Genomic DNA, 27,487 nt, shown 5'->3' with positions numbered 1-27,487 from the left:
TAAACCATAATGGAAAAGAATATGATAAAGAAAAAAAAAGAATCCACGTTTTGCTAATACTAAATCATTCTCTCATCTCAACCCCGAGCAGTGCTTTTGGTACCAAAACCAATCAAGAATTGCAGCTGGAAATGAACAGTATGTGTGTTATCACATATGGAGGGAAAGCCATGACAATGTTTACTGGGATCTAGAGAAAATACACACACACACACACGAAACATTTAATCCCCCAATACCAAATACAACCTTATTCCCCTTAGATATATCATCACTTAGAGTGACTATAAACACACAATGTGTATGTGTGTGTGCGCGTGTGTATTAGGTGTTTTAAAAAGTCATCTGATCAGGATCCGTTATTATTTTGGTTTGTTGCTTTTGCTTTCCTCTAACAATCTGAAGACTCCTCTCCATTTATCAACAAGTCCCTGCATCCTTCCCTAGTTCTTGCCTTTGACTCTTCCTGCACCAACCTCAGGCCTCTGATGGTCCCCAAAGAGATCATTCAGGGGCCTCCTCTTACCTATAAGCTGGACTCTCCTTGCCATGTTTGCCCAGTTTCTACTAGCTGCCCTCGCCTATGAGGTTACCTCCAGGGCTCTGCTGCTGGATAGGCTATAGGGCTTGAGGGCATGGTAGCAATAACTGCAAATGGCCACTGCTTGAACAGATAAGTTGAATTCCTTCATTCATTCTTCATTCAAGCAAACCTTTCCAAGCACCTGTTATGTGCAAGGCATCAGTCTAGGTCCCAGGAGATGGCGGCGTATCAAAATGATTCCCGTCTCTAAAGCACTTACTGCAGTTTCATAACATCCTGTCTTTCAGACTCTGCAAATTTTCAATCCAAAGGAGAGAAGATATCATTAGAGGGGTAAAGGGACCATGGGGAACACTGTCAATGCCTCACTCTTCTCATTCTTTACCAGCAGCTTTCACACACATCGTCTGTTTAGAAGATGTCATCACCCTGGTGACAGTGGTAACCTCTCACAGTCTTCAGCGGTGGAAGGGGAGGCTGAGTTGGTAAACCGGTGTGGCCCACGTTTCTTGCTGACAGGCAGCAGAGCTGGGATCTGTGTCCAGGTTTCTTCCACGACATCTAGGGATCCTTCCACTCTGCCACACAAAACATTTTGCCTTTTCTCTTTCCCGCCTCAACTTCTGGGCCATTTTCAGCCCCCCTCCTTCCTCTCCCTGCATGCTCCTGGGACCCTGTGCCCTTAGTGGTACCCTGTCTCCCCATCCTGAGATTGCCTGGTGCCCCCCGCACCCCCCCCCCCCCCCCCCCCCCCCCCGTTTTCCAAGAGCTTCTCAGTTCTCTAATTTGATACATGCTGCTAATGGGTGAAAATAGGTCAAACGTAGCAAATTTCCAATCCTATTTTAAGCTTTGGGAAGATGAAGCTTTCATGGAAAATGAATACAAAGACTACTTAATGGACACGCTGGCTGAAGGATAAACTACCTCCATCATTATGCAAACACTTACCCAGCACTCATCACCTGGGAAGAAATGAGCTGGGAAGTACATGGGAGGGTGGATGTGCTTGCGTCCCCTGTGCCACGGCACAGAAAGCTCGGAGTGGGGGGCCAATCAGAGCTTCTCTTGGGTTCTGGCTGTGCGACACTGGGCAGGTGACAAGCGCTCCAAACTTAGCGTTCTGTGAAATGGAGATAAAAATATCTACTTACGAGATTCTATTTGATGAGCTAAAGTATATAGACATACTTGCCAAGGGTCAGGAGTTCAATTTTTTTTTTAAAGTGTGTTAGTTCCTTTCCTTCTCAGAGAGCTTAGTTAGACTAGGTGGGGAGGTAAACCCGCTACCATGAATTGACTTGAGGTTGACTGTACGCCAATAGCTTCCTGAAACTGCAAAAGAGCCACACATTCTGGAGAGTTGCTAAGAGGACAAGACCCAAGTAAGAAGATGGGGCACAGGGAGGAGGGCAGGGGGGGGATGGCACAGTGCAGAGGAGGAGATGGGGCACAGGTCTACTGCTAGGTGGGTAGGGCCAAGCACCTATGGAGCCTGAGGACAGACAAAGGGGGGATGGCAGGAAATGTGCCCCACCCCCACTGGCAACTTGCCTTCTTTGCAGCTTTAAAAACATGTTGGACTTACAAAAAAAAAAAAAAAAAAAAACCATGCACTTGTAAAAATTGAAAATTCAAACAATGCAACATTTTCTAAACTCTTCAGGAAATACTGTAAGTTGCTTCTCTCATTGCCCAGCCCCATGGCTGGACGAAGCCTGTCAAAAATTTGGTGCCATCATTCCATATGTATCTTTGGACTGGGCCCAAGAGAATATTTTATATATGCTGCTTTTGATTTTAAAACAATGGTTCACCCTAAGAATTGTTCTAAAACTTGCTTTTTTTGGTGGTTTTTTTTTTCCACTCCAAGTCAATCATAGCACATGTTCCACATAAGTAAACACAGCTCTACCTCAATTGTTCTATTTTATTTTTTATTTTTTGCTTTTTAGGGCCACACCCACAGCATATGGAGATCCCCAGGCTAGGAGTCCAATCGGAGCTACAGCCACCGGCCTGCACCACAGCCACAGCCACACAGGATCTGAGTCGTGTCTGCAACCTACACCACAGCTCACGGCAATGCCACATCCTTAACTCACGGAGCGAGGCCAAGGATCAAACCTGCGTCCTCATGAATGCTAGTCAGATTGGTTTCCACTGAGCCATGACAGGAACTCTGAGAATTTTTAACTAAGGTAGAGACATGATCAGGTTTTCAGAGACTTTTCTGTTGTACAGAAATGGGGAAGACATTAGAGAAGGGAAACCAACTAAGGCATGATTATGTATATAGTTACATAAGAGAAGCGCTGATTCACTGATTTAATTGCTCTGTGGTATTCCATTGCGGGAATATGCTATAATTTATTTATGCATTTGCCAATTGAAGGATATTTAGGTTGTGTCCAGTTGTTTAGTATTACAAAAATGCCTTAATGAATGGTCTTGTCAGTTTCTCCAAGTACTCAGGTGCCTCCCATGAAATACAGGTGGAATTGTTAAGTCATGGTGAGTGCGTGCCTTCAGGTTTACTAAACATGGCCCTGTTTCTCTCTCCAAAGTCATTGCAAAAATGTTCACTCCTGTCAGTATTTTATGAAAGTTCCCACTGGTCTACAATCTCATCAACCCTTGACATTATCAAAATTTTAAAATTTCGGTGGGTGTAAAATGGCATTTCATTGTTTTTCTAATTTGCATTTCTTGAGATTATTCGTGAGGTCATGTACCTTTTCCTATTTCTCTTGGTCACTGAGATTTCCTCCTCTGTGAATTTGGTACATCCCCTTGGTTTTTCTAGCTGGCCGCTTGACTTATCTTTGTTGCCGTATATACCCATTCCAATTCTTTGTCAACTGTAAGCTTTACAAAAATCATCTCCTAATCTGTGGCTTATTTTTTCACTTTTTTATGATGCCCCTTGCTATGTGGTGCATCTGTTTTGCAATGCTCCCATAACAATATCCCACAAAATGTGTGGCGGCTTAAAACAGCAGATCCATTATGTTACAGCCTACAGGACAGAAGTCTGAAATGGCTTTCACTGAACTAAAATCAACATGTCAGAAGGGCTTCATTTCTTTAGGCTCTGAGAATCAGTTTCCTCTCCCTTTCCACCTTCTAGAGCATTCCTTGGCTTGGAGCCCCTTCTGCCAACCTCAATGGCAGACACATATAATCTCCAAATCTCTCCCTCACTCTGACCCTCCTGTGTCCCTCTTATAAGGACCTTGGATCAGCCCAAGCTGTTCGATAGTCCACCTTCCCTACTGATGTGCTATGCCATCTTTAGAGTATAGCAAGTTTTTGTAAACACATGGGCTTCGTTCTGGGCTCTTGATTCTGTTCTTTGAATTATTTACTCCTTTGCTTTTCAGAGTGGTGGTTCATGGACCCGTAGTATCAGCATCACCCGGTGGCTTGTTGGGATGCACACTCAAGCCGCATCGCAGACCTCCTCAATTAGGATCTGTGATTAACAAGATCCCCAGGGGATTCCTGGGCGCCTGGGAGTTTGAGAAGCCCTAGTCCACCGGTGCTTTTGAAATCTTAATTACTATACCTTTATTTCAAGCATCGATGTCTGAGAAGCCCAGTGCTCCTCTTTGTTCTCCTTCCTGTTGAATTCATAGTTTAATTTGGGGAGGACTGAAAATTTTATAGTAATTGAAGTCAATTCATAACTTTTCAGATTTCACTTATTTAGGTCTTCTTTTATGTTTTTCAGTAAACTGGTAATTGTCTTCACAGAGATTTTGAGTACCCCTTTTTGTGGGTTTTATTCCTAGGAAACTTATAGGTATTATTGAAAATGTTTTTATTACCTTCTCTAATTGTTGCAGGTACATTGGAATGTAATCTGTACTTGTATATTGATCTAGCAACTTTGCAGAATGTTTTTAAATTAATGCTAATCGTGTTTCTATAGGTTCTTTTTTCTTTTTTTGTGGATAATACAATTGTCTGTGAATAAGAATAGCTTTGTTTCTTTCCCCGCCTTTTCAACTTTTAGTTATTTTCCTCTCATTAATTCACTAGCTGGGATTTCCAATATAATGCTGAGTAGAAGTAGTGAAGCAGTGATGGTCTTGACCCTAAATTAAAAGAGATCCAACATTAAGTTAGATGTTTGCAGTAGTTTTTCTATGGAATACACTTTAACAGGTTGAGAGAATGTTCTTCATTTCTGATTTGTTAAAATTTTTCTAAAATTACAAATGGCTATCAGCGAGGTCAGGGATTGAACCCGCATCCTTATGGATACTACGCCAGGTTCTTAACCTACTGAGCCACACGGGAACTCCCGCTTCCTTATTTTAAATACTCCTTCTTTGGGGTACCCAGGGCTAGTGTTGCAAGACCCAAATGAAACATATTTTTCTGTTCTTCTTCAGGAGGCTCAGATATTTCAGTGATGTGATGAGGAGAACGGCCATAAAAGTTCAGATCACACAAGTATTCAAAAAGTATTTAAATATCTATTATGTGCCAGCTAGAAGCAAGAATTAAAAAAGAGTACAACTGGAATCTTTTCTCAGAGAGTGAGCACTGTGTGATGTCTAAAAATCCTAGAGTCAGGTTAACTTTTTATAAGCAGTTAGTCTTGGGTAAATGGCTTATTTAAGCTCATTGAGCTTCAATTATCTCATTTGTAAAATGGAAATAATAATAGAAATGTCTAATCGATTTTGCAATGATTAAGATGCTTTGGCTCTAAGTAACTTAATTCAATTTAAACAGTAAGGAAAATATACATGCTCACATCAAAAAAGTCCTGGTACTTCTAGGTTGGTTACCTCAGTAATCAATGACACCATCAAAAACTCAATTACCTTTCCATTTCTTGGTTCTGACATTTTCTTTATGTCTTTTTGGTCTCAGGCTAATTCCCCTCCTAATTGTAAAACGATTGCCAAAGTGTCTGGCATCCAGGAATTATTGAGAAGCACCCCCCCCCCTGTAGACTCCTGCATATCTCATGGCCAGAATTTCATTCCAGGTCTATGCTGAAACCAGTCACTCGAAGAGAAATGGAGTCATAGTAATTGGTTTAGACCAGTTGAGATATAGCTTTCTTTGAGTTACTCAGAAGAGTAGGAGACACTCAAATGGAAGGAGGGTTCTGCCAGCCATGAAGGGAGGAACTAGTGTTTTGGTGGGCAACAGGGGTGTCTGTGAGAGGGCTGTTGTTCAACTGTACTGAGATCATTTGTGTAGCTCTTGGCATGGTACTTGGTGCATAGCAAGCACTCGATCAATGTTAGCTGTTCTTATTTTTCAGGTTGCAAGTATGTTAGCAATCTAGGTGAGTTTTTAAAAACTGTGTTTTTCTCATGGTGTTGAATGATAGATGTAAACAAGGTGGTCACAGGTGCACAAAGGATTCCCTAGGCTGGGGATGAGAGAGGGGCTGAAGGGTGAGGAGGGATGGAGAGTCCGTCAAGAAAAGCTGCTCAGAAAGATGCCCCAGAGATGAGTCTTGAAAGACAAAGAGCAGTAAACAGATTTTTAAAAATTATGTTTTAAAATTAAGGTATGGTTTATTTACAAAGTTGTGCCAATTTCTGCTGTACAACTAAGTGATCCAGTCATACATATATCTACTTAGACATTCTTTTTCTCATATCATCCCCATCATGTTCTATCCTAAGAAATAGGATATAGTTCCCTCATCTCATTGTCCATCCATTCTAAATGTAATCTACTAATCCCTAACTCCCAGTCCATCCCACTCCTTCCCCTCCCCTTGGCAACCACAGGTCTGCTCTTCATGTCTGTGAGTCTGTTTCTGTTCTGTAGATAGGTTCATCTGTGCCATATTTTAGATTCCACATCTAAGTGATATCAGATGGTATTTGTCTTTCTCTTTCTGACTTACTTCACTTACTATGAGAATCTCTAGTTGCATCCATGTTCCTGCAAATGGTATTATTTTGTTCTTTTTTATGGCTGAGTAATATTTCATTGTGTATATGTACCACATCTTCTTATTCCATTCATCTGTCAATGGACATTTAGGTTGTTTCCACATCTTGGCTATTGTGAATAGTGCTGCCATGAACTACGGGTTCATGTACATTTTTGAATTGTAGTTTTGTCTGGATATATGCCCAGGAGTGGGATTGCTGGATCATATGGTAGTTCTATATTTAGTTTTCTGAGGAACCTCCATACTGTTATCCATAGTGGTTGTACCAACTTACATTCCCACCAACAGTGTAGGAAGGTTCCCTTTTCTTTACACCCCCTCCAGCATTTGTTGTTTATAGGCTTATTAGTGATAGCCATTCAGACCAGTGTGAGGTGGTACCTCATTATACAGGTTTTTTCTAAAGGGGGTGGGGAGCTGGAGATTACCTGTCCTCCATGTACTTGAAAATGCCTGGGAAGGAAAAGCCCGAGAAAACCCTTGTAGCCCTGTGTACCCTGAGGACTGGGTAATGTCACGACCTTGGATATCTTAGAAAAATTGATTTTGAGCACATGTCTGAGTTTACTATCTTGCTAGCAAAGAAAACCAGCAAGGAAACCAAAGAGTGTGCTGGTTCTGAGGGAGGTTATAGAGTTGGGGAAAAGAATTTTGCATAAGTAGCCAGTTTGAAACTGAGAAAGATTGCAAGGTCACTTCACAAGGTCATAACAACATCAAGTGCATATTAGTTACACCAAAGGACAGTTGTAGTAGGATGGTCTAAGATGCATGGATGCTGATCATCAGTCAAAAGAGAAAAACAAAGACAAAAAATAATTCTGGCACATTAAAGAAGCAAATGCTAAGTATCCACTTCTCTCTGCGTTTGGAACATCCAGGTTGCATCTCCAGCAGTAGCGTTTTATGGGACCTGCCAACAGGTAAGCAGGAAACAGAGCCAACTCTTCAGGGGGGCTGAGCAGAAGCCCAAGTGTTAGGGGAAGGTCAAAGTGGGACTTCCAGTTCTCAGGTTAGACAGTCATCCCTGGGGATTTGTTTCATTTGCACCACAAAGATGCAAAATACAGTTTACCAGCTGCCTGGTTTGAGACAACATTCCACTCCCCCTGCCACCCACCACACCACTCCCCACTAGTAATGAAAAACAAGCCATGGCAATGCTGAGAGGTGGGGAATTAAATTTTTTTTTAATCATGATATATATTTATTTTTTTAATCTTTAAAATTATAGTTGATTTACAGTGCTCTGTCAATTTCTGTTGTACAGCAAAGTGACCCAGTCACACATATAATACATTCTTTTTCTCACATTATCCTCCATCATGTTCCATCGCAAGTGACTGGCTAGATACGGTTCCCTGCGTTATACAGCAGGATCTCATTGCTTGATATATGGCACAAATGAACCTATCTACAGAAAGGAAAAAAACTGGTGGACATGGAGAACAGACTGGCGGTTGCCAAGGGGACTGAAATTTCTTCTCTCAGTTGGAGGGAACCTCTGTGGGGTTGTCAGGCTCACTCTGTGGGATCGAATCCCCTCCTCCAGGGTCTGGGAAGTCCTACCTTCACACCCAGAGGCAGAGAAACAAAGACAAGCAACCAGCCCAGTGGTGCAATCTTTCTCATCTTGAGAAGGCAGTGGATCTGTTCAACAAACACCTTCACACACCTGCATGAGGAACTCTGATGGGCTGAAACGGTCTTTCAGTAAGAACCTGCAAATAACAACTGTATCTTAAATATCCAGTTTTGTCAAGTCCTCTGCCCGCCTCCTCCAGAATTGGTAATTGCAGGTTCCTTGCCGATTCTCAGCGGTCCACCCTCCCTCCAAAGGCGGCAGCAGCCGGCAGGCGCCTGACTGCAGCAGTGTCTACCTGAGGTCGCCTTTGCTCCCGGGCAGAAAGGGCAGCTTCTCTTGAATACTTTCCAAGCAGTGACGTCCTGCCAAGACAGAATGTTCCAACTCTGCTACACCCAGAGGATATAAAACATATAAAACTATGTTCGCAAGGAATAGCCATCATGGGAGGGAAAGTAAATAATTTTGTGCTGCCTTGGTTGGCTGGAAGTTGAGAGGGAAGTAAGAATGCCCTCCTGGCCTTCCATGGAGCTGTGGCTCTCGGCCAGCCCTCTGTCCCCAGCTCTGCTGTGGCTTCGGCCCTGCCCTCCTGGCCCACTTCAGCTACCCCTCTGTGCTCCCAGAGGGCACCATCCTCGGTGAAAAAGGCCCTGCTAGGGTGGCGGAGGGACTCAGAGGGCTGGCCTCACATCTGAGTGACGTCACATCCCTTGCTTCTCTAAGTGCTGGCTGTGGGCATCCATGACTCTCAAAAGGTCCAAACTGTGTGATTTTTCCCCCATACCTCTCTCCTGTCTTTCTAGCTGTCTCCTCCCTGGGGAAGGACTCTTTCCTCCTACCTTTCCCCCAACCTTCAAATCTGTATCTTTTGACCAAAAAGCCCTAGTGTTGAAGCTAAGAAGAAGGTAAACTGTGGGGCTGAGGAGTCAGAGCCATCGTTTCGGGATGCCCCATCTCCTGCCTCCCCTCCTCACATCTCTCCCCTGGGCAACACCAGGCTTTTTCTGGCAGCCCACACATGGCATGTCACCTCTGCCCGCCTTGCCGCTGTCCATGGCTGGCCTCTGGGGCCTCTGGTGTTCTGCTGACTCTACTGTGAAACCTGGGACAGTGGCTCCTCCCAGACGCCACACATCCTGAGTTGCCTTCACACAAAACATTTATCACTCCGTGCACAAGTTCCTCCAGCATCCCGTGACCTCCCAAGGGCAAGGATGAGGGTTCTGCATGTTGGTGTGCCGGCCCCCAGCAGGGTGCCCGCGTGGAGCAGGAACTCAAATGCATGCCCAAGGGCATAAGCGGATGCCCGCAGGAGGGCACGGACCACCTGCCAGGGTGCCTGCACAGAGCAGGAACTCAAACGAATGCCCGTGGGCATAAGCATAAGTCCACAGGAGGGCACAGACCACCTGCCGGGGTGCCCTCACGGCCCAGCCTGGCCCACCTGGCCGCCCCGAAATGCCTGGCGCTGGGCTGAGCCAGGTAGACCCACGTCTGAAGCCAGGTTCAGAAGGCAGAACTCAGCCTTTCCCTCCCCCTTCTGCTGCTGAAGCTCAATGTGAAAAAAGACTCTACACAAGCTCTGACCACAAATGCCAGGGGCAAAGCTCTCATTGCACCTATTTTAGGGGTTTTCCTGCGTCAGCCCTTCCAGATGCCAGTTGGGAGGAGTGGGGCCCTTCAGCAGGCGGATTCCGGAACGTGAAGGACCCTTTCCAGCCGTGGACACGGCTCTGCTCTGGGTGGTGTGTTTATTTGAACTCCTTCAGCAAATTATACCTCCCGGAGGCCTGCGGACTCTCAGCCAAGGCTAATTTCTCTGAGGAGAGAGAGCACCTTACAGAGTAAATAGGGAGGCTGTGTTCCCTGAGCGGAAGGATGCTTTTCAGCACAGCTAGTGTTTTATTCTGTCAGGCAATAAAAGCCTCTGCCTCTGAAAGAGCTCAGAGGGGAGGAGAAAGGAACCCTGAACTCAAGAAAGAAACACAAAATGGCTAGAGTCTAGATCCTGCTTATCTCTAAGCCAGCTCCAGTCCTGAGCAAGGCCGAATGTGGACGTCACATCCGTTGCTTCCCGAAGTACTAGCTGTGCCCATCCATGACTCTCCGAAGGGCCAACCTGTGTGATTTTTTTTGCCCATCCCTCTCTCTTTTCTTTCCAGCTGTCTCCTCCCTCCCTTTTCCTCTCTACCCCTCTCCACTTACTCTTTCTTTATATTTTTATCCCTCTCTCCTCCTCTCTGTCTGTTAAGCTCACACACACACACACAGCTTCCCTGTGACATGACTTTGCATCTCCTTGACCCTTCCTAGCCCACACATTCTCTGGACCCCGCATCGCCTTCCCCTGCCACGCAATCCCCAAGCCCTCCCTTCTCACCCCCAATCTGAATTCCTGTCCAATTCCACTTACATTTATCTCAGAATTTATTAAGCACCCACTATATATGTATGTGTGTATATATATTTAGCCCTGGACTAAGGGCTGAAGTCGCAAAGATGGATAAGATGTCATAGTTTATTTGGGAAGACATACGTAAGCAAATGCTTCGGGTGCAATCGGTAAATTATAAGATGGAGATGCTCACAGATGCTCACAGAGTGTCCAGAGTGGGCACCTGTCCAGGGAGTTAAGGGAAGGCTTCCAGGAGGAAGTGATACCAGGTGAAGAAAGATGGGAAGGAAGTTCCAGAAAGAGGCAGCAATATAAACAAAGGTACAGAGCCAGGAAACAATGCGGCTTATGAGAGGAGCCACCAGGGAGCAGTTATGTGGGATGCAACAGGAGATGGTTCTAGAAGACCCTGTGATCCGCTAAGGGCTTAGTCTCTTGTGTACAAGCAGGGGAATGCACGACTGGTTTCAAGTGGGGACGTCAAAGTGTGAAGGTCAGACTGGAGGAAGAAAGCATTGCGAGGGTGCCTCTAGTGCTCCAGCTCAGAAACGATGGGGTCATGGATGAGGTGGGGAGCAGGAAGGTTAGGGAGGATGTGATAGATTTGAGATGTAACTGGTTTACAAAAAATTGGCACTGGAGCTCCCTGGTGGATCAGTGTGTTAAGGATCCGGTGTTGTTACTTGCTCGGGTTGCTTCTGTTGCGTGGGTTCAATTCCTGGCCCAGGACCTTCTGCATGTCAAGGTCAACAAATCAATCATCGCTATTTGGTGATTGCCTGGAATGAGGAGGACACATGACAGAGTGTAAGGTGATTCCAAGGCTTCTGGCCCAAGGCTCTGGGAGCGGTGCCTTTCATGGCACATGGATGACCAGGGGTGCAATCCTGATTTCCAGGGCAAGAGTAAGACAGAGACTCTGAGTACTAAAAAGATTGTATTGTCCTCCCCATGTGTGTATCAAAATAAAATCAATGCTAACTTATAATTAGTAATAAAGGCCAATAGAATTTTTATTTTCCCCAAGATAGCATCAATTTAAATATGTATTTTTAAATATACATATGTATACACACACACACACACACACACACATATATATATGGATACATCCATGCCTGTACTCTTTTATTGTTATTATTGTTTTTCTTCACAACACCTTGGTGCCACAGAGCCCCTGGCACCTGTTTTGTCTACCTGCTGCTGGTGGCAGTGGTTTGTGGAGTGCCTGGAACATGAGGCAGTGAAGAGGCAGTGTCCCCTGAAGCTCCGGGGGGAGGGAAAGAGAGAGAGAGAAGAGGGTCTTGGGGGTGGGGAGAGAAATGTGATTACACCTATAGACCGGGGGGTGGGGGACAAGAGCGGAGGGTGAGCGTGAAAATCCCAGTGAGAAAGGACTGGAGAGCAGTGTCCAGGCGACAGGAAGAGGGAGTTAAAGAGTCTGGAGGAAGGTTGGCCTTGTGGCAGGAAGGACCCCCCAAAGAGGTGGTGGTCCTCAGAGGCTGGAGGAAGCGGGATGCTGGTGTGCATGCCTATGAGAGTGGGGTGGGATGTTGGCAATGTCTTGGGGAAGGGGACGGTTGAAGGCTTGGCTCTGGCATTGAAAGAGAGCTGACCAGGACGGCAGCCCACTCTTCCAGCTTTCCCGGCTCCCCCAGCAGCTCCCAAGCCCTATCTCCACAAGCCCTCCCTGAATCTTCCCTACCAGACCCGCTATCCCAACAGCTTACCCAGGAGATGAAACCGGGACAAAGGTGATTGGCTGAGAGGGTCACTTCAGAGACAAAAGGTCACACCTGCCCCTTGACAGGGACCATCCATCCTTTCCTCTGCCCTGGCCCTTGCTACCACCCTGCCTCGTTGCAAGTTCTCATCCAATTCCACATTCCCCAGGCCTCCTTATGAGCTGCTTTCACCAAATGTGTACTTGTGCCACTTCTTCACGCCTCTCCCTTCGCTTGGATTAGTTCTGTCATAGGCTCAGTGCAATTTGCAAATTTATATCATGAATTTCTGTCTGCTCAGATCTATTGAGCCAGGGCTCATGCATACACACACATACACAGAATCCTTGGGTGTAGTTCCAAAAGCTCTCCCCATGCACAAAAGTTTTTTGAATTTCATATTATATGTTTTTAACATATTAGAATATTGTATTCTTCTCCGTAGTTATTTTTGATGTCACATAAATATATTTAAAACCCTGTCTTGCAAATATGATTGGCATTCCAAGAGGATATCCCATGTTTTTGTCCTGTAGCTCCTTATGCTCCTGGGGGTGCTGCTGAGCATCTCTAGGGGAACCTGTACCTCGTTGGAGAAGAATATCTATAAATTATCCTTTCTTATTGTGAGCCCACCGATTCACTATGAACAATATAGGTGATGTGTTCATATCTGATTTAGGTGTTATTTGATTGCACTGGGTGGATAGAATGTTAGCATTTGCTGGGATCAGGAAGTACCATTGGTCAATCTGGAGCCCAGAGAGAGTGATGACTGAACTAAGGGCCCAGAGCAAGTTGGGGGTAGAGTTGGGACTTGTCCCCAGGTGTCCTGATTCTCGGTCAAGACTCTCCATTCTTCCATCTCTTTCTTCATCCTTTGATGTTTTCAAAGACCCCCATCTAGTTCTAAAATTATATAATTCTAAATAAGGGTATAGAAGTTAAGTTCCGTGCACTCTGCCCGACACCTCCTTTTCTTGAACCCAGTCCTCTTTTTTTAAAAAAGATTTGTACTTTTTCTCTTATAGTTGATTTACAATGTTCTGTCAATTTCTGCTGTACAGCAAAGTGACCCAGGCATACATATATATATATATATAAATTCATTTTTCACATTATCCTTCCTCAAGTGCCATCACAAGTGATCAGATATAGTTCCTTGGGCTCTACAGCAGAATCGCATTGCTTTTGAACCCATTACTCTTTATCATTCACCTTTGTCCATAGACTCCAAGCAGCTTTATATGCTCTCGTCAAGACTGCATTTAGGTCCTAGACATATTGAATTAATTAATCACTCAAAGAAATCTAATCACTTATATATATGATTATTTGTTGGTGGTGAGATTTACACTATTAGTTCACACCATTTTTAGTAAAATACACTCTTCCTCCAAAACCTACAGTGGCTCCCCATTACCTATGGCATCAAAGCCTAACCCTTTCCCTCACCTGCTGCTCTGGGACTTGGGGACCCAGGCTGGGCATGTTGTGTGTTATCGGTCAGGCCCTATTTGGCCTCCGTCTCATGATTTGAAGACTGAAAAAATAGGATGTTGCCAATAAGTAAAGAAGTGCTTGCTCTCCATCAGCAGATGGATGGATACAAGAGATTGGGGGAGGGCATGTGTGTGCTATTTTTTTGAGAGCGGTGATCAAATTGCTGATCAGGGTGAGGCCAAAACACCTCTGACCTGAACCAAAACCCAGACTGGGACTTGAACCCACAGTTTTTTAAATTAGAATCACCCACCTGGTATCTGGTCTTACGGAGGCTCAGGTTCTTTGTGTTTCAGTGCGGAAGGAATTCAGCAAAAGCCAGAGTGATAGGCAAGAAACAGAGATATTAGGATAGAATGTTTGTGAGCAATACAAGCAGGCAGCAGAGGAGGCTCTGCCCCAAGTATTCGGTGGATGGCATGTTTCTAAGCCAAGGAGAGTGAGAAGGGGGAAAAGAGAGTATTTGATCCTATGAGGTCAAACCAGGACTGTCTGTCATGGCGTTTCTTCAGATCAGCATGAGGGTGGTGACATATGCAAAAATACATTGAACCATCTCAGGTTTCTGTATAAGGAGGGTCTCCTACTTTGGAATGTCATCTTTGCCTTAAATTCCTCTCCTTGGTCCTAAGGGTCACTATCTTGCTGAACTTGAATGTAGGCCTCATTTTATCTTTCACTTAATGACCTGGGGCATATCTCGTGCTTTAATTTATGGTTTTACAGCCAAGCAAGCTTGCTTAGTTCTGACGCTTTCTTGAGTGATCATTAACTTGCAATGGACTCCCAAAGTTTCCTAGGTTTCCCTCTCTATCTGTGGTCCTCTACTGGGGCTTCTACAACTACCTGTGAAACTCTTACTCTATCCCTCTCAAGGAGATTGATGTCAAAATGCTATCTCGATTCCAGCAAAGCTGTTTTTTTCTTTTTCCTTAATAATCTGTACGAGATTGATGAAATTATGTAAACTAGCTGTAATGTACTCCTACTTAATCTGATGCATGATGAGATTAGCTAAGGTGAATGTTAAGCCACAGTAACAAAGAGACCCCAGAGTGACAAGGGGATAAGTAAAACACACAGAGCTGTTTGGGTGACCCTGGCTGTCAGGACGGCTCTGTCCCATGACACAGGACCCAGGTTCCTATTATTCTGTACTACCGTCACCTTCAAGTCCAACAGAGTTGCTGCCATACCCATATTCCAGCCAGCAGGCAAGGGAAAAGGGGACATGGAGAGTTAGCCAATTCAGATTTTAGGAAGTAAATTGGACTTTGCATTTATCACTGGCTAAAGCCTAGTCATGTGGCCCTCCCTGTGCAAGGGAAGCTGGGAAATGTAGTCTCTTGATGGGTGGTACCATGTGCTCAGTCAAACCTCAACAGGGAGCAGGAGACTCTACTACAAGGAAAGCGGGTGCCAGGATACATCCTGGGGACATAGCAGCCTCTGCCACAGTGAACTGTGAGCAATTATTTCTCCTTTTTAGCCTCACATTCCCACCTATTACAGGAGGGTAGTAATATTTACCATCCCTATCTCACAGAGCTATTTGGAGAATAAAGTAAAATTGGACACATGCGGGCTTTGGATTACTTTTTAAAGATTTTTTTTTTAAGTGCTGTGCTAGAATGCAAAATTCTGTAGCCACTTAAAAAAGCCTGTCAGTTTCATATAAAGTTAGGCAAACACCAAAGGACCCAGCAATCCTGCTCCTAAGTATATGCCCAAGAGAAATAAAAACTTTCACATAAAAACCTGCATACACATGTTAATAGTGGTTTATTCATGGAAACAATCCAAATGATTAAAGAAACTATGGGACAACCATAGAAGGCAATATCTGTTCAGCAATGAAAAGGACTGAATTACTGAATATATGAAATCACTTTGATGAATATCAATGTATTATGCTGGGTGAAAGAAGCCAGACTCAAAAGGCTTCATGCTGCCTTATTCAATTTCTATGAAATTTTGGAAAAAGTAAAACTATAGGGATAGAAAAATCAGTGATTGCCAGGGGCTTGGAGTAGGAAGAGCAGCTGACTGCAAGGGAGCACGAGGAAATGATGGGAGTGGTGGAACTATTCTATAGCTTCACTTAAAAGGGCATATTTTATGGGTTAATTTATGCTTTAATAACCATGACCAAAAAAGAATAAGTGCTATGCTGATGCAGGCTATTTTATTAATCACCATCTACCTAAGAGCTCAAATAATGGATTAAATGTCCCTATGAATGAGATGATACAGTTTATAAATTTGTTTCCTATACATTTCCTTCCAGATGAAGCTCAGGGTCACTCAATCATTTGATAATATCAAGCATCTATGAAGTGATACAGCTGCCATTTTTGTTTTCTGATTTCTGCTCTTTTTTCGGGGGGGTGGGGGGCTGTGCCCACAGCACATGGAGGTTCCCAGGCTAGGGGTCTAATCAGAGCTACAGCTGTCAGCCACAGGATCCGAGCTGCATCTGTGATCTACACCACAGCTCATGGCAATGCCAGATCCTTAACCCACTGATTGAGGCCAGGGATCGAACCTGTGTCCTCATGGATACTAGTCAGATTCATTTCCCCTGAGCCACGATGGGAACGCCTCTTTTCACTTTCAATGCATCATGCTGTTTAGGAGTTTTGAACAATGTCGGATAAAGACCTCTCCCAAAAAATCTACTGGTTTGAAGCAGGCACAACTCAAGACTAGTGAATTTTTTTTAAATTCCAGATCTGCCTTTTCCGAGTGCCCCAGGCAAGATCCTCTGAAGCCTCTCTGTCTCAATCACAGCCACTCTCTCCTCCCTGGGGATGACACTGTGACTCAGGAAGCCGGGTGGGGACTCTCTGGCTGTGGGAAAACAACACAGAAACTTCCAGAACACTGCCAGCTTGCAAATCAGCAACGGCGCCCTTCCCGGGGTCACGGCAGTGGGGCTCCCAGGCATGAAAGCCCCAGGGTCACAATAAATAACAGAAAAAGTTGGATGCCAAGATCTATCTAATCAGGGAGGGTGGTGATGGGAAATGCGTGCAGGCACTGGGCAGTTAGATGCATCTTTGTTCATTCTGTGCCTTGAACCCAGCCAGTTCAGGTCTGTCCCTTTTCGTCACATAAGTCATTAATGTTTGTGCTGCCTGTGGGAATGAATGATGTGTTTTCACATGTGCTGGGTGGTTTGCTTCTCTCTACAGAGAAAATGATGTTCTTAGCATCCTCTGCAGGTGAGAAAAGAAAGACCCCAAGAGCCAAACTAAATCTACATTGCTACGTCTAGCTTAGCTATGATCCAGCTAAAAATTGGTGAAGCCGGACTGGATTCCATCTTCTGCATCCAAAGTCCACATTCCTTTTTCCCCTTTAATCCACATTCTTTCCTGACATCATTCTGCTTCTTTTTTTTTTTTTTTGTCTTTTGTCTTTTGCCTTTTCTAGGGCTATTCCCACGGCACATGGAGGTTCCCAGGCTAGGGGTCCATTTGGAGCTGAAGCTGCGGGCCACAGCCACAGCCACAGCAATGCCAGATTCGAGCTGTGTTGGTGACCTACACCATAGCTCACGGCAACTCCAGATCCTTAACCCACTGTGCAAGGCCAGGGATCAAACCTGCCACCTCATGGTTCCTAGTCAGATTCGTTAACCACTGAGCCACGATGGGAACGCCCATTTTGCTTCTTTATTCTTATACCTGGACAGCACCTGCCCTTGCCGAGCCCACAGGCTGGGGAAGCATAAATGAGCAAGCGGGCTGTGCAGTTTACTTAAACGGCCCGATATGCTCCCAAATACCTCCTCACGGGCCGTTGCTTTTAATAGTGCACCTGTCAGTCATGCATCTTTTAAACCAATTTCTATGTATTCATTTAAATCCATTTTACCTTTTGGAGAAAGTAAGCTCTTGACATATGACCCTGCCCTCTACAAAATGCTATTTCTTTTTTTATTTCTCTCAACCGACCTCTTCCAAGTCCAAGTTGCAATAATTGTTTCCTATTCCTACTCTTTTGGGTTCTGTGAAGCAATGATTCTAGGCATACCTTTCAGAGTGTCATTCACACGCTCGGCTCCATTCCTGTATTCAGTTTATTGTGGGGCCACCTTGGTCCTTGTCTAAAGGACAGTTGCCAGGAAGACCTGACTTCAACATGGTCCCTGTGCTTTCAGAACTGTGCACCTGTACTCTAGGAAAGGGAGGATGGTCAGCAGGTTTGCAGAGCACAATAGAAGAACGTTTCCCTGTTTAATTAAGGATTTTGTTTTCTCAAAGGGGAAAGGGTATAAAACGCAACAACTGTTTTATTCTTCAGAACCTGCCTCCCGTCGCCTCGCATTTCTTCTGTGTTCACAATTTTCTAATTCACCCCAAATAACCCATTTTCCGTTTACCCTCCTGCAGACTGGGGCAGGCCCCCTCCCAGAGCCCATCAGCGCTGGGGCTTCTGTGCTGCCTAATTACCTGCCCTGTGGCAGCGGGAGGAGGCTGGCCCCAGCTGGAGCCCAGCTGTACCGAGATGGAATATGAAGACATTTCCCTTTCTTCTGAGTCCTTATTAATTCTTCCCGGTGGTGATTAGCCAGTTATTTTTAGCTCCATCCAAGCACCCTGGTTAGTATTCAGGGCTGGTTTAGACAGCACCAAGGCACACGCAACATGTTCATGCTCTGATTCCAGCTGTCCCACTGCAGTGAAGGAAAGGAACTTGTAGTCCCCCCTCTCCCCCCGGGCTCCCCAGGTGCAGGGCCCCTCTCCTGCTGCTCGCCAAAGGCCAGGGACAAAGTCTTGTAGGAAGGGCTCGAAAACAAGCCACTGGGGAGCCATAACAGGAGATGGAAATAACACTCCACCTGGAATGAGGGAACCGAGGTTCCAGTCTGAACTTTGTCACCAGCTAGCCATGTCACCCCCCGGGGAAGGTTACCTGCCTTTTCAGAGCCATTAGGAAAACAGTGTGGCTGGACCAGTCAGCCTCTGTGTCTTTCCCAGGACTAAGGTCCTATTGCATCACTAGGTCTAAATAGGAGCTGAAGGTGAAGGCACCTGAGCCTGTGTGAAAATGTCTTGAGAGAGAGATGCAGGTACCTTTTTCTTTCTTCCTTTGGGCCCCCAGCTTCCCTTTTCCAGAGCGCATCCTTCAAGGAAGTGATGGTTCTCACTCCACGACCTCGCCTCAACCTCCTTCTGCTCCATGTTAATCCCTGGGGTCTGAGGCCTCCCATGGCAGCCCCAGGCTGCTGAGCACTCTTGGGAGCCACCTTTGATGCCACAAAAAGCCTGTCTGGGGAGATTTGGGCGCCTCGGTGCCATTCTGTTGACGTGATAGAAGCAGCCACCAGACATGAGAAAGGGATCCATCTCCATCCCATTGAACCAGCGTGGAATGATGAATTCTCAGTGATGAGTCCTGCTGTACTTTCTGGAGCAAGCGTAGACGTGGAGCCAGTTCAAAGGGATGTGTGCTCCTCCACTGTGCAGCAACTCACCTTGCTTTGGATTGATGGTGGCGCAAGCCCTCTGCCTGGGATGCTGTTTCGTTCCTCCCTCGTTTGTAACATGGGGGTAATAGCTGCCTGGGTAATCGTCCTAAGGATTAACTATTATGAATTCACACATATCATTTGGCCCAGTGCCTTGCACATGGGTGCCCCTCTGCTTTCTTATTAGCCCTGCCTGGTTTGGAATTTGGTGATAATTGCAAACTTTTCCTGAGAGCTCACTCTGGCCCAAGCAGTGTGCGGTGTGTGAGTGTATCCAGGGCTTTGCAGTGAGGACCACTATTCCACTTTTTGCAGATTAAAAATGAAAACTACAGGAGGCAAAGCCACTTATACAAGCTCACAGTGTGTGGGTGAATCTGGACTTGAACTCCAGCTTTCAGAGGCCAGGGTCGAGGTTTCAATCATGCACATATATACATACAGCCTCTGAATATGAAGATGTGATTTTTTCTCTTTTCTTTTTTCTTTTTATGGCTGCACCTGTGGCATATGGAAATTCCCAAGCTAGGGGTTAAGCTGGAGCTGCAGCTGCAGGCCTATGTCACAGACACAGCAACGCTAGATCCAAGCCATGTGTGTGAACTATGCCCCCACTTGTGGCCACACTGGATCCTTAACCCACTAAGTGAGGCCAGGAATCAAACCTGCGTCCTCAGGGACACTATGTTGGGTTTTAACAGGCTGAGCCACAGTGGTAGCTCCATGATGGGATATTTTTAAAGTATACATCTCAAAGGTTGCACTCACATTAATATTTCCCATTAGCCCAAGGTAAACCTTAATAGCTATTTTACTGATAAACTGAAACTACAGCCAGTCGCTTCCTCACGCCTTTAACCAACCCCATGTTCTGCCCTCGTCGTTTCTCTCTTACAGAAGCTCATGAGCTCCTTCAGAGTTCTGCATTTCCCTCACCTCATTTTTTAGCTTGTGAGTTGTGCTATCTGTGTAGTTTTTGTCCGAGCCAAGTCAGCTGTGGACCTTACCAAGAAAAGTTCCTCTGGCTCCAAGACCTGTAGTGGGGGTCCAAAGCCCAGCCTCCCCCTCCCTGTCCCCTTCCTGCTCCAAGATGCTACCTCGAGCTGGGCCAGAAGCACTGCTTAGTCCTTCTCACTGGACTCTGATGGGGCTGACCTCTGGCCCCTCTGGGATCAGGTCACAGTATGACGGTCACCTCTGAAATAAGAACGTAACAAGCATGGGGCAATCAAGTATCGCTAACCCGTGGCTGGGAGGCAAACATGGAGTCCATGCGTGCTCACTTTGCCAGGCTCCCACTGCTTCTACTAAGGCTGTGCCTGGATGGATCAGTAATTCCTCAGGGTGCAGTTAAGTTACCCGTGTCTGGGACCAAGACTTTCAGGTAGAACAGGCTGGCTGACTCTATAAGCCGGGGTCAGGCGGGACCAGTTCTCTCCAGATGGGATCCAGGGCAGCCTACCCTGTCTTACCTCCCACTTTGTCCCTCTGTACAGAACACTGTGTATCTGAGTGACCCCACCCAGCTGCTGCCCAGGGAGAGGTCCGTAAATGCTGCTGTTTGCACAAAGGTCAGGCAGAGCCAAGCCCAATGCATCAAATTTCAACAGTCCTGTCTGTGAGCAGGTCCTACTCCAAGGGACCCCATCTGCTGACGCCTGCCCCTCCCTCAGTCTGAGTTGAAGGAAACTCTTATAAACCCTCTAATGCTTGGAACCGTACATTTTATTGCAATCATAAACAGCACCCAATGCTACAGCAGGTGCACCAGGGAGCCTGGTTAAATAATAAATGCAATCTGCTTTGTTTCCTATTCATCCAAACCAGCAGGCCCCTCAACAGCTGGGGGAGGGACCACTGAGCCGAACCCCGAGATGGTGTTGCTTCAGGCGAATCAGAGAGGGAGGGTTGTCACCTTGGACTCAGGGAGTACAGCGTGGATATTGACACATGACAATTATTATGCGCCGACTGGTGTAGGGCCCAGTGCAATTGTGTGGGGTTTGTTTGTTTGTTTGTTTGTTTTGTTTTCCAGCTATGTGCTCTTGGGTAGGCTGCTTAACCATTCTGATCTATCTTCTCACCTGTAAAATGAAATTACTAATATTTAGAGTAGTTCTGAAGGATAAATGAATTTAAGGGCCTGGGCGTGGAGCCTGGGCTACCTCGGTCAAGACTCTGCCCACTGCCTTGAAGGAGTGCTTGGAAATCTGCTTCTGAAGCCTGTCCTTGGTTGGAGAAGCCCTTGGAGTTCAAGGTTACAGGAGTTATGGAGCACCTCACACTCATGGGCACGGCTATCATTGAAAAAAGCCAAAAGCAGCAAGTGTTGACAAGGATGTGGAGAACCGTGGTTCATTGTTGCTGAAATGAAAAGTGGTGCGGCTACTGTGGAAACCAGTATGGCCATTCCTCAAAACATTTACAATAGAGCTTCCACAGGATCCAGCAATCCCACTTCTGGGTATATCCCCAAAAGAATTGAAATCAGGGTCTTGAAGAGATATTTGTACACTCATATTCGTGTCAGCTTTTGTCACAATAGCCAAAAGGTGGAAGCAACCCAAGTGTCCACTGACAAATGAATGGATAAAGAAAATATGGCATATACATCTAATGCAATATTACTCAACCCTTAAAAGGAAATTTCTGACACATTCTACAACTTGGATGAAAGTTGAGGACATTATGTTAAGTGAATGCACTAGTCATAAAAAGACAAATATTGTGTGATTTCCCCTTATATGAGGTACCTAGACTAGTCAGATCCATAGGAATAGAAAATAGAAGGCTGGTTGCCTGGGGCTGGAGGAGGGGAGAATGGAGAGTTGTTTAAATGATACAGTGTTGTAGTTTTGCAAGATGGAACGTTCTGGAGACTGGGTGCACAATGACGTACTTAACGCAACTGAAATGTACACTTTAAAGTGGTTAAGACGGTAATTTTAATGTTATGTTTATTTTATGAGAAAGAGAAAGTTCTAGAGCAAAATGGTAGTGATGGTAATGACTGGTACCTGGGCTCTTCCAACCAGATCAGGCGGTAATGTGCAGCCCTCATCATGCCAAGCTAGGGTTTGTGGCCAGCAGTCAGTTTTGTTGGCCAAGTTTTGGCCTCATCTTCCAGAGTCTTCAAATGAAACAGGTTCATGTGTGTGTGAAAATGTGGACCTTTCATCTGTGTTGTTTTCTCTACAGACATGGATAATAAAAGTCATTACAATAGTCAATACTATTGACTAAGCTGGGCTTTGCATGTGGCATCATCTTCGATTCTTCCCACGATGCAATTAACTTGGTGTTATTATCCTTAACATGCCGGTAAGGGAATCAAGATTCAAGGACTTGAGGAAGAATGGCACAAATTCTGTCATTAGCTAGCCAGTGCTTGGCAGATAGGTGCTGTGGTCATGTGGGTGTGTGCCGGGGGGCTGGGGGTGCATGGAGTTTCCTCTATGATCCTTGGGTGCTCCCAGGACCACGGAGGAGACAGACACAGTGAGAGGCTCAAGGTGGAGCCTGAGTTTACGGGAAAGTACATCAGAGAGACTGGGCGTTCATGAAAAGGAGAGGGCACTGAACTGGCAGAAAAGGAGGATGTTAAGGAGGCCTAAGTTCTAGGAAACTGTAGGTAACTAGTATGTGGAGATGGAAAATAGAATTCATAAGCAGGAGAAAGGGAAATGCAATTACCAACAAGATTTCCTGGTGTGGATGAGAGGTCACTGGACTGAGGAAACCCTATGTAGGGACGGCCATTGCAAGTCTACTTCAATCCACATAATGTTAGCTCATATTCTTTGAGCCCTGATTGGGTACCAGGCACTGTTCTAAATTCTTTACATACAATCAATCGTTCATCTAATCCTCACAACAAACTAATGCTATAAGGCCTATTCATTATACCCATTTTCATAATGAAAAATCTATGGTTCGGAAAAGTGAAGTGACTTAGTCCACCATCATGGGGCTGGCAGAGGGGAAAAGCAGAACCAGGATTCAAATCCAGGTAGTCTGACTCCGGAATCCAAATACCTAACCCTTGTCATAGGTGGTTTGGTGATGTGGAGTTCTTATCTGACCAAAATTATTTGTCTTTAGTCATTGGCACGGGTAGCTGTCTTATTTGGTCAGAAATTAGTATTTCATGATTAGTTGCTGATGGTCCTGTTATGTGCATTTACATATATCACAGATGCTCCCCAAAAGCTTGGAGATGAGCCTGAGAAGTTGCAAAGGGGGAGTGGGGGGGGCGCTGAAAATGGATAAGGATGCTAAATGTTGTTTCCAACAAAAGAACCTGATGTCCCCCTGTGGATTGTGTATTCAGCCGCCAGCCAGCAGAGTCCATGAGAGAGGCTTGCAGACATCAGAAGGGACTTAAATTAGCCAGGAGGTGGTGTTTTTAAGTCACAGAAACCCAACTCAAAGTAGCTGAAGCAAGGAGGAAACCCTGCTGGTTCACCGAACAAGCTTCAGAAAAGGCTGGGAGTGGAGTCAGGTTAGAAATGACTGTCCTTGGAGACCTCCTTAGGCATCAGTCTCCAACTAAGGCACTCACCCTTTCTTAAAATTTGACCAAGTGTTTGCAGGAGAACCACTTGCAGGAGGAGCATGCTAAAAATATCCAGAAGGGATTCTAGACCTACTAAATCAGACTCCCTGGGGACGTGATGGAGGGATCTACAAGCTAAACGAACTTCCTGGGTGACTCTCCCAATTCAAAATTTGAAAACCACTGCCTAGGTTTCAACAGCAGCAACGAAGCTTGCCTTGTGATCTCTTTCTTTGCCACTTTGCTCTTATGGGACCCTCTTCCTCTCCCAGTCACACAATAGTGATCCTTTGATGAAAACCATTTCCCCAAAGGACCACAGGCTTCAAGATAGCAGGAAGTACCTGTGTTTGGTACCATGCCCTCTGATGTATGTTCATTGACTAAGCTCAGTGTGGGGTGCATAGCGAGTGCTCAATAAATACTTATCAAATGAATGAATATAATATCTATTGTCCAGAGAGTACTCTCCTGTGCTTTTCTCATTGAATCCATGCAACAAACCCCAATGAGGTAGATAGGCTAGACATTATTATTCCATTTTTCATGGAGGAGACTGAAATCTAGAGAGAAATTGACCAGCTCCATCACATACATAGTAAGTGGCCTCTCAGCTCCCATCCTCTGGGCTTCTGATGGGCTCATTCAAAGAGGCTGGTCCATGGGTCTTGTGGGGATGCTGGGCCATCATGAGGAGATCCCCAGAAAGACAGAGGTGACACACGAGAGCCCATTCCCCAGCTGATCCACAGTTTGCTTTCCTAGGCCCCCCCCCTTTTTTTTTCTTTCCCACTCTTTTAGGCTATTATGGACATGCAAATTACACCTTTATACATTTTAAGTCCATAAACACAGTTTTATAAATATTGCTTTCACTATAAACTAACTATAATGGGAAAAAATAAAAATCATAAAAAATATTGCTTTATGTCATTGCTTTTCAAATGAGATAGACTAAATTAGTTACAAACAAAAATATATTTGTAGTCTCATATATATTTAACCTATGTAGTTACCTAAGCTGGTGTATTTATGTGGATAAAAATTACTATCTTCTGTCCTTTTATTTCCACCTGAAAATATTAGTATTTCTTGTAGGGAAGGGCCACTGGTAACTCATTGTCTTAGTTTTTTGTTTTTTGGTTTTTTGTCTTGAAATGTCTTAAATTTGCCTTCATTTTTGAGTGATTGTTTTCTAGGTTTATGGTCTTTTTAGTTCAGCCCTTTGAGTATACCATCTCACATCCTGGCTTTCATAATTTCTGATAAGTCAGTTGTTACTCTTATTGAAGTTTCCTTACACATGATGTGTTTGTTTATTTGTTTACTCTCTCTATTTTGGCTTTCAAGATTCTCTTTTTGTCTTTTGATAGTATGATTTCAATGTGTCTAGGTGTGGATTTCTTTTGATTTATAGTACTGGCTCCCCCCCCCCCTTTGTATTTTATGTATCTCTTTTAGTACAACTCAAACTCCTTAACTGTTTTATTTTTTATTTTATTTTATTTTTTTTTTGTCTTTTTAGTTATTTCTTGGGCTGCTCCCGCAGCATATGGAGGTTCCCAGGCTAGGGGTCGAATCGGAGCTGTAGCCACCGGCCTACACCAGAGCCACAGCAACGCAGGATCGGAGCCGTGTCTGCAACCTACACCACAGCTCACGGCAATGCCGGATCGTTAACCCACTGAGCAAGGGCAGGGACCGAACCCGCAACCTCATGGTTCCTAGTCGGATTCGTTAACCACTGCGCCACGACGGGAACTCCTTTTTTTTTTTTTTTCTCCTTAACTGTTTTAGACTAAATCAACAACTCCTCTATCTCCAGGGGTCAAGAAAGGAAATCAGAGGAAGGGTAGGAAAAGAAAGAGTCCAGTTACTCAGAGATCTGCAGACAATGGGACAAAGAACCTCATGGTGTACCCAAATATCCCCAGACCTGGTCTGTCTCTGTACCCCGAGATCAGAACACATGCATCTGGCAATGGAGCCACAGCGGGGGTTACCATTTGGATGACGGCAAATAGCAAAGATCATCTGCAAAGATGTGATGGAACCTCTGGGTGTTTTGTTCCAAGTATCAGTAAGCATTTACTAAGCATTTCTATTCCCAAACAGTCTGCTGGGCACAAGGCAGGGAAGACAAAAAGAATGTCAGACTCCGGACCCCAGACTGGAAGAGCACATCGCATCCTTTCTGTTGGAAAGATTGCGATGTTATGACACAAATAAGAGAGAAGAGAAGAAAGAATGCGACATGCTGCTATTAAAGCTATGAGAGGTCAGGAGCAGTTGTTTGGGCCAGAGGACAGAGAAAAAGTGTCATGGAAAATGTGACTGGGTCTGGAGAGACAGTTACAGTTTTAAAAGCCTGTGAAGGGGGGAACATTCCTGAGATTGGCAAGAAGGACCTTGGCGTGAGAGTGGAAGAGGGACGAGGTTCTGGGAAGAGGGTGGCAGCTGGAGGTCACGGAGGTGCTGCAGGTGGTGGCTGTGGTCCTGTGCTCCAGCCTCTGCCCCTCCCTGCCTTGTTTCCTCCTATCATGATGGTTATAAAACACGTACTTTAAAAATAATAAACACCTCCATAATCTCCTTCCTCAGGTTAAGATAAGAGTTAAGATATGCAAAGAGCTTTTTTTTTTTTTTTAAGTGCCTGGTTAGTTATTAGCTGCTATTGTCATTCAACATTCCTTGAGCTTCTGCTTTGTGGCTGCCGGCTGCCGGCTGGCGGGCAGTTGAGGTGAAAGATAAGATCCTTTCTCTCAAAGATCTCCCAGGAAGGACAGGGAGAGAGCCAGGTAACCCCCCAAACACCACTGCAAGTGCCCTGGTAGAGACAGAGAAAACCACTGGGCACTGTGCGACTCAAGGACAAGTCACCTCTAAGCCTGCCTAGAGGCACCCCAGGAAGACTTCTCAGAGGAGGTGGTGGGGGCAGAATCCAAATGCAGAAGTCTCTCAAATGAAGAAGGGAAAAAAGAGAAGGTTGATAGAGGGAGAGGAACCCAAAGTATTTGCATGTTAGTGGGTAGGAGTGGACGGTGTAGGGCCTGAGGGGAATTGAGATTGGAGAGCTAAGACCCTCAGGGGAGGGTCTGGAGGGGCTGTGGGTGCCAAGCTAAGGAGACAGGACTTGGTAAGCCACAGGGAGTAATTAAAGAGGAGGGACAGGTCATGTAGAGGCTGCATCTGAGCATGCAGTCCCCTCACCTCCCTGTGCCTTGTTTCAGCATTTGTAAGAAAGGCAGGAAGGCTGCAAGAACCAAGCAGTATCACACCTGTCTAGGGGTCCCCTTGCCCACCCCTCTCCCCTATCTTCCACCTTGCCTGCCAGATGTATGAAGTCGCTGTCTAGCCACAGCTCTGCAGAGGAACAGGGTAACAGACCTGAAACTAACTTACTGGACAGGTATTTATTGAGCATCCAGTATATGCAGACACTGGTGAACAAGGGAAGATGCTGAGACCAGATTCCTGAAAATCTGGCAAGAAGGGACTTACAGAGACTGGCAGCGCAGGCACCACCTCTTCTGGGAAGAATGGAAGCAGCTTGGGTGAGGGCACGCATCCTGGGGTTGGGTGAGATGCAGCTTGGGGTAAGGCACTGTCTTGGGTCCTTCTTCCCTCGGGATGAAGTCTGCCTCACCTCTCAGCCTTCCCGTTAAGACTCGAAATGGACATTTCAGGGCTTGGAATGGGAGCAGAGATCCTGCTGGATTAACTGGGAACCCTAGAGCAGTCCAGTCTCCCACAAGACATGCATGCTTGAA

At 45.4% G+C, this 27,487-nt stretch overlaps 1 long non-coding RNA gene across 1 annotated transcript; it reads right to left on the bottom strand.

The window, feature by feature from the left end:
- Positions 1-27,487, bottom strand: LOC125128928 (uncharacterized). The gene is made up of 3 exons (XR_007135351.1): positions 27,219-27,487; positions 1,496-1,667; positions 1-1,122 (listed from the first exon to the last, which is right to left on the bottom strand). It is a non-coding gene; the product is annotated as an uncharacterized LOC125128928 (long non-coding RNA).

This window comes from Phacochoerus africanus, chromosome 6, assembly GCF_016906955.1.
Source record: "Phacochoerus africanus isolate WHEZ1 chromosome 6, ROS_Pafr_v1, whole genome shotgun sequence".
NCBI classification, from domain to species: Eukaryota; Metazoa; Chordata; class Mammalia; order Artiodactyla; family Suidae; genus Phacochoerus; species Phacochoerus africanus.
This window is presented reverse-complemented; position numbering and strand designations above follow the sequence as displayed.